This window comes from Malaclemys terrapin, chromosome 1 (genome assembly GCF_027887155.1).
Source record: "Malaclemys terrapin pileata isolate rMalTer1 chromosome 1, rMalTer1.hap1, whole genome shotgun sequence".
Taxonomy (NCBI): domain Eukaryota; kingdom Metazoa; phylum Chordata; order Testudines; family Emydidae; genus Malaclemys; species Malaclemys terrapin.
In genome coordinates this window covers 15,411,999-15,425,468 of record NC_071505.1, presented here as the reverse complement: position 1 = coordinate 15,425,468, position 13,470 = coordinate 15,411,999, and positions in this window count along the sequence as shown.

The following is a 13,470-nucleotide window of genomic DNA, read 5'->3' as shown; positions in this document are numbered from 1 at the left end:
TTCTCAAATTCCCAAACCTTTTTTAAAGATGGAGTTAAATGTATCACTTCAGGAAAAACCCTTTAAGTGAACATTACAGGATTCTGTAAAAATCATTTTGGCTGCAAATTCAAAGTTACATTTTCACGTTCCTTAAAGAGTATGGAAAGCCACAGCTAAGGTCCTGCTTTGAGCAGGGGATTGGACTAGATGACCTCCTAAGATTCTATGATTGTAAAAAAGTTGCAATTTTGCAGCCCTAGCCCTGCAAACTTGAGCCAGCTGACATGGGCCTGCCACAGATGTTTAACTGCAGTGTAGACGTACGCTCAAGAGCCTAATTCTCCATGTGCATTAATCCCCTCTATTCAGCACGGGTGAGGCCACACCTGGAGCATTGTGTCCAGTTCCCACCCCCACAGGCATGTGGCCAAATTTGAGAGTCCAGCAGAGGGCAATGAAAATGATTAGGGGGCTGGGGCACATGACTTACGAGGAGAGGCTCAGGGAACTGGGCTTATTTAGTTTGCAGAAGAGAAGGGGGGGGGGATTTGATAGCAGTCTTCAACTACTTGAAGGGAGTTCCAAAGAGGATGGAGCTTGGCTGTTCTCGGTGGTGGCAGATGACAGAACAAGAAGCAATGGTTTCAAGTTGCAGTGGGGGAGGTCTAGATTGGATATTGGGAAACACTGTTTCACTAGGAGGGTGGTGAAGCACTGGAATGGGTTACCTTGGGAAGTAGTAGAATCTCCATCCTTAGAGGTTTTTAAGGTCAGGCTTGACAAAGCCCTGGATGGATGGTTTATAATATGGAGATATACCTATCTCATAGAACTGGAAGGGACTGTGAAAGGTCACAGAGTCCAGTCCCCTGCCTTCACTAGCAGGACCAAGTACAGATTTTGCCCCAGATCCCTAAGTGGGCCCCCTCAAGGATTGAACTCATAACCCTGGGTTTAGCAGGCCAATACTCAAACCACTTAGCTATCCCTTCCCCCCTTATGTCCTCATGCAGTCAGATAATAAAAATGATGGACTTCAAAACAAAAACAGACTTTCACGAACTCAGAGAACTGGTTATGTAAGGTCCCGTGGGAAGAAAATATAAGGGAAAAAGGAGTTCAGGAGAGTTGTGAGTTTCTCCAAGAGACAGTATTAAAAGCACAACTGCAAACAATACCAAAGGAAAGGAACAGACCAATATGGCTCTATCAGGAGCTCTTTCATGACCCGAAAATCAAAAAGGAAACCCACCGAAAGTGAAAACATGGACAGATTGCTAAGGAGGAGTGCAAAAGAATAGCACAAGTATGTAGAAACAAAATTAAAGGCTCAGTATCAGGTTTACAATGGCACCAGTGCCAGGCACACACTAGTAGGGGACCCATAATCCTTCCCTCTTGCCTATTCCACCCTCACACACACCCTAATCCATTAATCATAAATCCAGTTCAGGAGGCGCTGAGGGGGGGCGGGGGGAAGGAATGGGAATGGGGCGCACTCAGGAGGGTTGGAACTGGGTGGGAAGAGGCAGGATGGGGGTGGGGGCTTGGGGAAGGGGTGGGGCAGGGTCTGGGGTGGAGACGGGGTAGGGACAGGTGGGGGCGGAGCCTGTATTCTAAGGAACCATTCAATGTGAAGTGGCCCTTTAAACACCCCTGCAGTCATAAGACAAAAAAGGGGGGGTTATCGGGTCACAGATTGTTTTAATAAGTCATAAATCTAGTGTCTTTATTAAAACTATGATTTTTAGTGTTTAGCAAAGTTATGAATTTAAGCTCGTCTTTTGAAGATGCTGTGCAAGTTTCTTTTGAGGACAAGGACTGAGAGGACAGATATGCAGTGATCATTTTGGGAAAATTATTGTGGAATTATTTTGGGAAAGTTCAATGGTCTATAGGAGGTCAAACTAGATGATCACAGTGGTCCCTTCTGGCCTTGGAATCTATGAAATGTGCACTGTGGGATAGCAGTAGGAGGAGTGTGAAAGTGGCACAGTTAATCCAAAAGAAGGATGCCACATACGGCATAACTCATTCAAAAATAGAGTTTTGTTGCTTCCAAACTGGATGAATTAAACCAGGATAAGATACCAGATAAGTCAAAAGAAGAGCTGTGTGGATACAAGTCAGTTCATACCAAAAACCCCCTAAAGTGTATCTGACTGAAGAAACAAATAGCTTGAAGTACATCTAAGCTAGAAAGGGGATAGAAGAATATGCAAGTCGATGTATTATGGGTACACACAGGCACTGAGCATTTGCAGCCTGAAAACAAGTTTAGAATTTGAATTTTAAAAATTGGTTCTACTTGTAGATCTGTTTGAGATTATAAAACCTGACACACTCACAGAATATGCAGATACTATGAAATGAGTTGGGAGCACTCTCAGGAGAACGTTCCTTTCGTGTTGATTCAGAAGTCTCCCTCGTCATTATTTATTACTATTTATATTATTAGTACCTAGAGGCGCCCAAAAGGATAGTAAGAGACAGTGCCTGCCTTGAAGAGCTCATAAGGCTTTTTGGAGTGGCTCATGACTGAGTGCGCCAACCTTAGGGCAGACTGTCAAGAAACAGGGCAGAGACTCCAAAATGGTTGTCTGTTCTATAATTAGATTTCACCTAGTAACAAGTGTGACCTCCTAAAGCACTATAACAGTCTTACCATGCCTTCACAGACAGTACCCTTAGGTGTTCCAGTCTATCCTACCATCCAGTGATAGGTGTTTGCTATAAGATCACAAGCGATTCACGTTGCTTCCAGTCCCAAGAGACCAGTCATACCTCAGGTCAACTTGTACCTTAGATCTCTCATCACACAGACAATGCTTGTAGCCGATCTTGTTATAAACCAGAGGTAGGCAACCTATGGCACGGGGGCCAAAAGCGGCACGCGAGCTGATTTTCAGTGGCACTCAGACAGCCTGGGTCCTGGCCACCAGTCCAGGGGGCTCTGCATTTTATTTAATTTTAAATGAAGCTTCTTAAACATTTTAAAAACCTTATTTACTTTACATACAATAATAGTTTAGTTCTATATTATAGACTTAGAGAAAGAGACCTTATAAGAACGTTAAAATGTATTACCGGCATGCGAAACCTTAAATTAGAGTGAATGAATGAAGACTCGGCACACCACTTCTGAAAGGTTGTCGACTCCTGCAATAAACCATTCATGAGGAGCTTGATTTACTGCTCCCGAATTTAAAGGCTACAAAACCAAGCCTGAGTCAGTTTAGGCTAGTCTCTTGAGGGGGATCCATGAAGGGATTTAGGCATTGCAATTGCTGAGCGTGACACCACCTACCTTTTAGGCACCTAGAAAATCCAGGAACGACCTTGCAATCCACCAGGCCAAGTTACATACCTTGGATCCTTATACACTGGGCCGGTGCTACCATTTAAGCAAAGTAGATGGTTGCCTAGGGCGCCAAGATTTGGGGGCGCCAAAAAGCGGTGCCCCCTAGGAGCATAGGCACCAATCAGCTGTTTGGCGCCGCAAGCCTGGGAGGGGAGGAGAATTAGAGTGGGGGCGGCGTGCTCGGGGAGGAGGCAGAGCAGAGGTGAGCTGGGGTGGGGAACTGCCGCATGGCTCCCCGGGCCAGGGGGGTGGGTAGCTGCCGCGGGGGTGCCTCAGGGCGGGGGGAGAGCTGCCGCAGGGCTCCCCACCCCAGCTCACCTCTGCTACGCCTCCTCCCCGAGCACGCCATCGCTGCTCCACTTCTGCCCCCCAGGCTTGCGGCACCAATCAGCTGTTTGGTGCCACAAGCCTGGGAGGGGAGGAGAATTAGAGCAGGGGCGGCGTGCTCGGGGAGGAGGTGGAGCAGAGGTGAGCTGGGGTGGGGAGCTGCCACACAGCTCCCCAGGGGGGGAGCTACCGTGGGGGGGGGCACCTCAGGGCAGTGGGGGGGGGGCTCAAGGTGGAAGTTTTGCCTAGGGTGTGAAACTTCCTTGCACCGGCCCTGCGTATACAGTGAATGGGGAGAGAATGGCGCCTGAGAATGGGCTCCACAACAGCCAGCTTGCAAAGCAGGGAGCCATGGGAGGTGCTGACCGGAGGGTTCTGTGCTAAGCCCCACCCCTCTCGGCAATAGACCCTCGTCTCTGATGCCCATTCACCAACAGACAACACTTTGGCGCCGAAGGGGTTCCTTGCGGAAACGAGTTAGGCACCTGCCTCGTTCCACACAGAGGAGGTGCAGGTGATGGTGGGGCCAATCCCCTTATACTTTTAGCCCAGTGGTTAGAGCAGGCCAGCCAACAGCAATTCTGGGCCCCCGAGCTGCTGGCTCTTCCGGCATGGCCAGGGCTTCTACATGCCCGCCCGGCTGCCTTTGCCGTCGTCTGTACGACCCCGCACACGCCTAGGAGCATAGGCACCGACTTCCAGCATAGGCGCTCGATCCCCGCACTCTATCCTAGGCCCCTTCCCCCAATCCTGTTCTGCCCCCGCCTCCAAGGGCACCCCATATACAACTGGCACCTCCCCATAGTGGGGGGGCACGATCTAAAGGGCAGGTCACGTGTCCCACCCCTGCCCAGTCTAGAGCCACCGTGCTCTACCCACCTCATGTTACCTGCAGGGGGGGGCACTTTGTTCTCCTGCTGTGCCTGCCCTCCCCCTGCAGCACGTTCTGCTGCTCTCCCTGGCAGGCAGGAGTCCAGGCGGGGAGCAGGAGGGAGCCGCTTTTAATGCCGGCCCCTCCCAGTCGCTGCTCTGCAGCCCTGCCCGGCAGCTGCCTGAGAGAGCCTGGCTGGGGAGGAGGTGTCTTCACTCCCCACCCGGCTCGGCTGCTGGAGACCCCGGCACCTAAGCCCGGGCAGGGAGCGGGGAACGAGCTGATGGGCAGGGGTTCAGTGGGAGTCTTGTGGATCACAGTAGAACCAAAAGTGTGACTTAGGCACTTAAACCCTAAGGCTGGGGTTTAGGCCCCTAAATACTTTTGTAGATCTCACCTCTAAAGCCTGAGAGAGAAAATAGCTCCCACAGGCTTCTCCCTTGCTCAGCTTCCTGTTTAAATAGCCCAGTCCCCCTAAGGCTTCCTTGATTATGCCCCAGGCTGTTCCAGCTGCATGCTCTAGCCTGTCCCTTAAAGGGGTAATTCACTCCTTCATATATGGTCTGGTTTGATTAGCTTCTACTGACCTTTATGTGCTCCCCCCCCCCCCATAACCCTGCAGGAGGGAGGACTAGCAAATCCATGTAACCCCTGCTTCACCATGTGAATACTGCATGGGAGGTCCCATGGGGGAGTGGAGGGATGTTCTTGTTGTGATTCCCCAAAAAAACCTCCTGCGCTTTCACAGCAGAGCCACACCATTTCCTCTGCCTGGGCACCCTCTGCTGCCATGAGGCAGGGGACAAGATGAGCCCCTGAAACAACCACGCACTGTCAGTGATGTGTTACTAATATTTTAACAGGAGCCTCCCACAAAGGTTTCCTCTTCACCTATGGTAAACCCATGGAGGGGGGTCCATGTACTCAAAGGGGAGAGGAGAGGGAATGGGAAACCTATTCATGCACTTTCCTATTTAAACAGGAACCCTTTCCCCTAACCACAACCACAACCAGGGAAGAGGGCAAGAACACTTGGCAAACACACGTAAGTACTGAGGGCAGGTGTTTTGATAAACATTCCGACTAACCATGTCCCTCTGATTCCCAGCTGTGTCCCAGGACTACGTCTACCTTTCCAGGAGATCATCTCTTCCCCCCCTCCCTGCACTCGTGCTGTGCTCTGCTTCCCCTGCATAGGCATTTGCAATGGCTCCTGCCTCTGCAGGCTTCAGGGAGAGAGTCAAGCCAAGGAACGCTAGAGGACCAGGAAGGGCTTGTATCTCCTGCTTCAACCCTTAGTGAGTGTCTCTTGTTGGGAAGCTTAGGTGGCTCTAAGGGCAGAGAGCTGGTTCCCTTCTGGCCCACTCTGAGGTGTCACCGCTGTCCCCCTTTCCCAGGCAGGCAGGATTGAAGATGCTGGCTCTGCTGGGTAAGACGCAGCCTAGGTTGGGAGGGGTCACCTCCGTCCTCTTTCTCCAGGCAGGAGAGAAGGCAAGCAGGATTGGTAAAGACATGGCTCTGGGGCAAGCAACTCCTGCTCCCCCATCTCTGGGAGGGGAGTAATGGCAGAAGGGCAGAGCGCCAGATGGATGATAGTGCCTGAATCCCTAGAGTCCACACTAGCAACTGTGCCTCTGACTGCAGCACTCAGGCGCCTCGTGGTTCGTTCCCTTTCACTTCCCCGCAGGGTACAAATGGAGGGCACCAGACACAGCATGGACACTGCTGAGGCTGGACAGTGCATAAGGGGCCTTCAGGGCCAGGTCTGTCCTCATGCTGCCTCCTCTATAACAACCCCCTCTCCTCCCAGTGGATACCTACTCATATCCCAGGCTGACAGCCATCTGGGGGCTTATGTGGATCCCTTGCACTAGAGAGGGGTAGAGCGTCTGGAGAGCCCATCCTTGAGCGCCAAGCCAGTACCTTCCTTGAGAGACCCAGAAGGGGCTCATGTGGGGAATGGGAGACATAAACCCACCACACCCTCACTCAAAAAGGAATTCTTTCTTCTGAGGGGCGGAAGGCTGCAGTGGATTAAAATAGTAAAATATATTAAAGAAGAAGAAGGAGGTGGAGGGGGAAACCCACCAGAGGAGTGACACTTTCCAGCACAGTCTGGACCAGCGCTACAGAAGGATGAGACACACTTTGCCAGTGGGCTTCACAGATATGTGCTGACAGCGGAGGAATGGTCAGACTCAGGAATCTTGGGTTCCAATTGAGGTTTGGGAATATTCCCTAGTAGACACAGACTTCTGCCCATTCTCCCTCCACCCCTGCTTCACCCCCTTCTGCCCTTCCAACCTGTCCCTGTCAAATCCTGTCTCTTTCCCACCCCGGTTCTTATCACCGTCCCATTCTCCTTTCCGATCCAGTCTCAGTCCCTATCCCTCAGCTGAAAGGACCTCGTTAAGCCAGGAGCTGGAATGCCAGACCCCTGTGAAAGCAGAGAGGGGTGGGGACAGGTGTCCTAGCCAGGAGGCGTGGACTCTCCCTCAGAGTCCCCGGTCTGGTTTAACCTGTTCCTCCCCCACTGTTCAAAGATAGAGCTAAATAGCCTTCTTCAGGAGCCTCTTTGTTATTTTAAATGCCCAATCAGAGCTGAAATCACTTGTGGTGGGACTGTGTTTCTTCCCAGCCTGCAAAGAGCTGAAAATTACTAAGAGACTGATGTGCAGAGGTTACAGCAGAGAGGCAGCAGAAGGTAACTGATAGTCATCCAGTGAACGAGTGGCTGACGAGGCAACAAGCAGCTGGCGAGGAACCGCGGCTGGTGGGATGGCCAATGGAGAGGAACCACGGCTGACGAGGCAGCCAGACACCAAGGAACCACAGCTGGTGAGGCAGCCAGCAAAGAGGAACCGCAGCTGGTGGGGTGGCCAGGCAGTGAGGAACCGCAGTTCAGTACTCAGATGGTGCCTTCTTCCCCGGGTGGGAGGTGAACTCACACAGATGCACCTCTGAACCCTGGGTCCTCACTGACCAAGGACAACCACTGTGAGAGGGGGATGGTGAGGGAGCAGAGAGGGGCACAGAAAAGGAACTTTTGGTTGCAGAACTCAAGAACATGAGGCAGAAGACACTGCTCCATGCACTCTGAGGTGGGTGTCCTGCTCACAGTTTTATGATTATGAATCCTGCTTGTGGCATTTTCCCTAATTAATATCGGGTGACTTCCCTCCTTTCATGAAAAGTTTCTTTTCTACACTCAGACTCTGTGCTTGCGAGTGGGGAAGTGTTGCCTCTCAGAGGCGCCCAGGGGTGGTGTGTAATTTTCCCAGGTTACTGGGTGGGGGCTTGAGCCGGTGTTGTATGTTGAAAAGGAACCCCTAGATATTGAACCCGGCCCTGCTTCCTACTGGCTCCACCTGGCAGAAGGGTTACACGTACAATAATAAAACATACCTCATTTGAATGTCCACATTTAAAGGATGATTCTGCTTCCCACACTTGAGGCACAATGCTATGAAAATCCCATTGTGATGGAGCTGTGTGAAGAATAGGAATATTTATCCATGTTTATCTGAAAATTTCCTTTGAGTAATAAGGTCCACAGATCTGGGCCACCCTGCAGACCAGTGGTTTTCAACCAGGTTTACGTGTACCCCTCTGGGTACACAGAAGTCTTCCAGGGGTACATCAGCTCATCTAGATATTTGCCTAGTTTTACAACAAGCTAAATAAAAAGCACTAGCGAAGTCAGTACAAACTAAAATCTCATACCACAATGACATGATTATACTTTTCTATATACTATATTAGGAGTTCTCAAAATGTGGGCGAGTGTTAGACTCGCGGGGACCCAGGATAGAAAGCCAAAGCCCGAGTTTTTAAGTGAGGTAATTCTTAGGGTACTCAGACAAATCAGACTCCTGAAAGGGGTATGGTAGTCTGGAAAGGTTGAGAACCACTGCTGCAGACAAATGGATCACTCAGAATAGAGATGAAAACTGACAATGAAGAATTTGGGTATGTTGTCACTAGTGGGAGTTTCCTATACTCTGCCACAGACTTCCTGTGTGAGCTTGGGCATGTCACTTGGTCTGTCTGTGCCTCAGTTTCCCATCAGTGAAATGGAGATAATAACACTTCCCTACCGCACAGGGCTGTTGTCAGGATAAGTATGTTAAGGATCATGAAGTGCTCATACGTGCCCTTATTTCCATTGACTTCACCTTGAACTGTGGGTGCTCAGCACTTCTGAAAACCAGGCCCAAGGTGTTCCAGGTTGATGCCCAAAATCAGTCAGCACTCTTGGCTTTCATGGCTGCCCATGGTCACACAGGAAGCCTAGGGCAGATATAGGATTAGACGTTAGAACCCATGATGTCTCCATACTTCCAATTCTGTGCCTTAGGCACGGGTGTATTCCTTCTGCCCTACCAATATATTACGTATATTGCTCAATGTAGGCCATGACTTAACACAGGATGTGCAGCATGGGCAAGTTAATGTTTTTGTGGGCGCTTCAACTTTTGCATTTCTTGAGAGTTTGGATTGTAAACCCCACACTCAATACTGCAATAATGCAGGATATCGTTTTATTCAGTCATTTAATAAAGCTTGTAAAGACTTCAGGAACGATCTGATCTAGCATCTTTCATCCAATGTAGGTTCATTATTACTACCACTAAATCAGGCCACAGAATTTTTCTCCATGACCTTCGGATGAAGCCAATGGTTAAATACACTCACAATTAACAGTCCGTGCCTTATTTCTAGTCTGAATTTGTTTAGCTTCAACTTCCAGCCATTGGATTGTGTTATATCTTTCTCTGCTAGATGGCAGAACCCAAATTAAATATTTGTTCCATATGTAGGTACTTATAGCCTGTAATCAAGCCAGGCTTTAACCTTCTTTTTGTTCAGCCAGATAGATTGAGCTCCTTGAGTCTGTCATTATAAAATAAGTTTTCTAATCCTTTAATCATTTTCATTGTTCTTCTCTGAATCCTCTCCAATTAATCAACATTTGTCTGGACTTGTGAGCACCAGGATTGTATACAGTATTTCAGCAGCAGTTGCATCAGTGCCAATACAGAGGTAAAATAACCTCTCGATAAAATAACCTCTCGACTGCTACTTGACATTTCCCTGTTCACACATCCCAGGATTGCTGTCCCTTTGGGCTAGATCGGGGTGGCCAGTCTTTGGCTTCGGAGCCACATGCAGCTCTTCAGAAGTTAATATGCAGCTCCTTGTATAGGCACCGACTCTGGGACTGGAGTACAGGTGCCAACTTTCCAATGTGCCGGGGGCGGGGGGGGGGGGGTGCTCACTGCTCAACCCCTGGCTCTGCCACAGGCCCTGCCCCCACTCCACCCCTCCCCTACCATGCCCTCGCTTCTCCCCCTCCACCCCCCCAGAGCTTCCTGCGCACCACAAAACAGCTGATAACAAGTGGTGCGGGGGGGGGAGGCGCTGATTGGTGAAGCTGTTGATGGGTGGGAGGCACTGAGAGGTGGGGTGGGGAGGGGGCTGATGTGGGACTGCTGACATATTACTGTGGCTCTTAGGCAATGTACATTGGTAAATTCTGGCTCCTTCTCAGGCTCAGGTTGGCCACCCCTGGGCTAGATCCACAAAGGGGACTTAAACTCATGTTGCAACGCCTAACTCCTGCCGCCTAGTGCAATCCACACCCCTGAGTAAATACCCAGGCTCCCTATACAATGCACAGGGAGAGTTAGTCACCTAAGAGTGAGATTCACAGAAGCCAGCAAGCTGAGTTGGGAGTCACCTAAACTAGCCAACAGGAAATGCTGAGGCAAGGGGAGTGGTCTATACCCCATCCCTCAAAGAGAGTTAGGCTTCTTACTTGGGGCTGCTGGGGGTGCCTCTCTCTGTTCAGGACTCACAGCTGTGAGCCCTCTGCTGGAGGTAGGTATCTAAGCCCTTTCTCAAAAAATATGAGACTGTGCCTGCTGTTAGCCCAGTGATTAGAGTACTTACCTGGGCTGTGCTAGACCTGGGGTCAGATCCCTCTTCTGCCTGATGTGGAGTAGGGATTTGACCCCAGGTCTCAGGTGAGTGCCCTAAGCACAGGGCTATGAGATATTTGGGTGCGGGGTCTCTCTGTCTCTCCTGTTGAATCTGTTCCACTTTGTGTAAATATAAATCATTAGGCCACAGAAAACACAAGCTGGACTCCATAGTCCTCTGGTAAGGGCATTCAACTGGGATGTGGGAGATCCAAGTACAAGTTCCCCTTCCACTGACTAATTATTTATACAAAATTGGGACAAGGGAGTTGGTGCCTGGGTGTGGCATTGTCAAAAAGGCCAGCCAATCTAAATATTCTAATAGTAACCATTCTCATTGCCCTTCTTTGAACCTTGACCATATCATTCCTCTGGCTCTCATTAAATCAGGTAACAGTAACCAAAAACGGCACTGCATGCCAGATGAGGGAGCTTAATATTAGGTATATATCATATCACTAAGATTTTCCATATGACTTTCTTCCCCCTTTACGCATGCACCCATGCACCCTATTTGCTTTCTTTACTGCAGCAGCACACTAGGCAGGTTAGTTAAATTATACCTGTCAGCTCCTTAAGAGTCTGTTTTACATTCCCTTCTTTCAAACCCAATCCATTACAGTAGTGTTGTACCTGCTGCCCTACATTTCAGATTGTTGTAAGATGCTCCTTTATGTAGCTGGGTAGCATTCTCCATCCCAAACAGAGGCACATTGTCACCACCTAAACCAAAGGCACATGTGAGCAGAGCGGTTTCACTGGCTATTGTTTGGTGAGAGAAACAGTAGAAAGGACAGAGAAGGAAGTATCAGATGTAGCAACAGAAGCATTAGTAGCATGACCTTGAGAAAAAGCTAAATGATAGAGCTTTTGGGCAGAGTGCTGGCTGGAAGAGGCTTGGAGTTGCAAGCAAAAGGTCTTGATGCTGTAAGCAAAGTAACTATTTTCTGTTTGGTTCCTCCTGTGTTCAGGGAAAGAGGACTTTGTACACTCTAAAAATAAACAGGGTTGCATCAAAGATAGCTGACTTCATCATCAATGTATCCTCCTAATGGAATCAATCTGCACGGCCCCAAACTTTAGTTAACTGCTCCGGGTCAAAAAGGGGAACTAACAGTAATATTTTTGGAGAAGAGAAACAAATTTCCTTTTCAATTGGCTGTTGCATAGTTTTTTACCCCACTATCATTTCCTGTTGTATTGAAATAATCCATCCAGTCAGAGCAGATTTTGCATCTGTTACTAGCCCTCAAAAACCTGCTGTTAGAATGCAGGCTTGGAACTGGTTATTAATCTGCTGTTTGTGGAAGTAAACTGATTGCATGAACCTTTTGTTTTGTTGCTTGGCAAAGCTTCTCATTAAAAAAGCACCAATGGGGGGAAAGTGTGCCTGGCCTCTTTCATTACACAGTGAGCTGTCTTTAGCAGTTCAGACTCTGTCAGGTGAAATATACAACAGTCTATTGGGGACAGTCTGTTTTCAACTCAGTATTTATTTACTTGTATTTAATATGTAATCCATAAATAAATGGTATGGCCTAACCTCTTAACACTGATGCCATTGCACTAAAGCCAATGCATCAGTTATAGCGTAACTGAAAGAATTTGGCCTTCTAACTTTACTGACAACCCCAAATTGGACTGCATTCAAACTCCATAGCTCAACATCCCCAGCCCTTGGCATAGCTTTGATCTGGAACCCAGCTGGCCTATAATGACCTGAACCAAAGCCTGTTATCTGAACAATTCAAGCCATTGGGAAATTCAGCTCCAAACTTTGTGGTTTGGGCTCAGTATCTACTGAGAACTAATAAACAATCTTATTGTGTTGTAACCCATCTGACAGTCAGAGTTGGCAGCAACAAGGGCTAGGTTCAGTATCTAGGGGTTCCTTTTCAACAATACAACACAAAACCGACTCGAGCCCCCACCCAGTGACCTGGGATAATTACACACCACCCCGTGGGCGCCTCTGAGAGGCAATACTTCCCCTCTAGCAAGCAGAGAGTCTGAGTGTAGCAAAAAACTTTTAATAAAAGGAGGGAAGTAACTTGGCATTAATTTGGGAAAACACAGCAAACAGGGTTCATAAACATAAACCATGAGCAAAAGACCCACCCCCAACTAAGTTGGGCAGTGTCCTTTTCCCCTCAGGTTCTGAAGTCCAGCAACCCAAAAATCCCTTTAATGTGCCCGTCTCTTCTCTGTACCCCACTCACAGTTGCTGTCCTGGGTCAGTGCAGACCCAGAATTCAGAGGTGCATCTGCAGAGTTCACTTCCCACCCTGGGGTGGATGATAAGGAGGCACCTCACTCACTCCGTTGCTCGGGCACTCACTCACCGGCCCTCTCTGCCAGCCGATCACCTCACCACTCCTCCAGTCATCCTGCTCACTGAGATGTCTTCAGGGCCTACCTCATAACACAGCTCTCATTAATTTCAGCTGTTAGTCAGGGAGCCTGACTGTTGGTACATACTGGGTAGTCTCTTGCATCAGAGACACTGTTCTAAAGCAGGTCTAATACTTAGACCTAAATATCAGTGATTTCAGCTCTGCAGCATGTAACAAGACTCTCAATTGAGTCTAAATTAGCTCTGTTACACAGTGGAGAGAAAAAGGGTCAAATAGTATCTACAACCCTTAAACAGGGCCCACACCACAAAATACCACTCAAGTAAAATACTCTACTCCACCCAGCTTTGGGGCCCATGTCCCCTCCCCTGCCTAGCGAGTGGTGTTTGGTTGAGGGTGAGTCCCTCCATCGGGGTATGCCAGGTACAGTTCTGTTACCCTCGATTCACACAACAAGGATAACAACCCTTTATTGCTCCTGCCCCAATAACAAGGAGACTGGGAATTCAACATGGGCCAAAAGTGATCATTTGGGCAAGCAATCCCATCATGCTGAGCACCTAGGCAGGGTAGGTGTGTCCATGCAAACAAGAT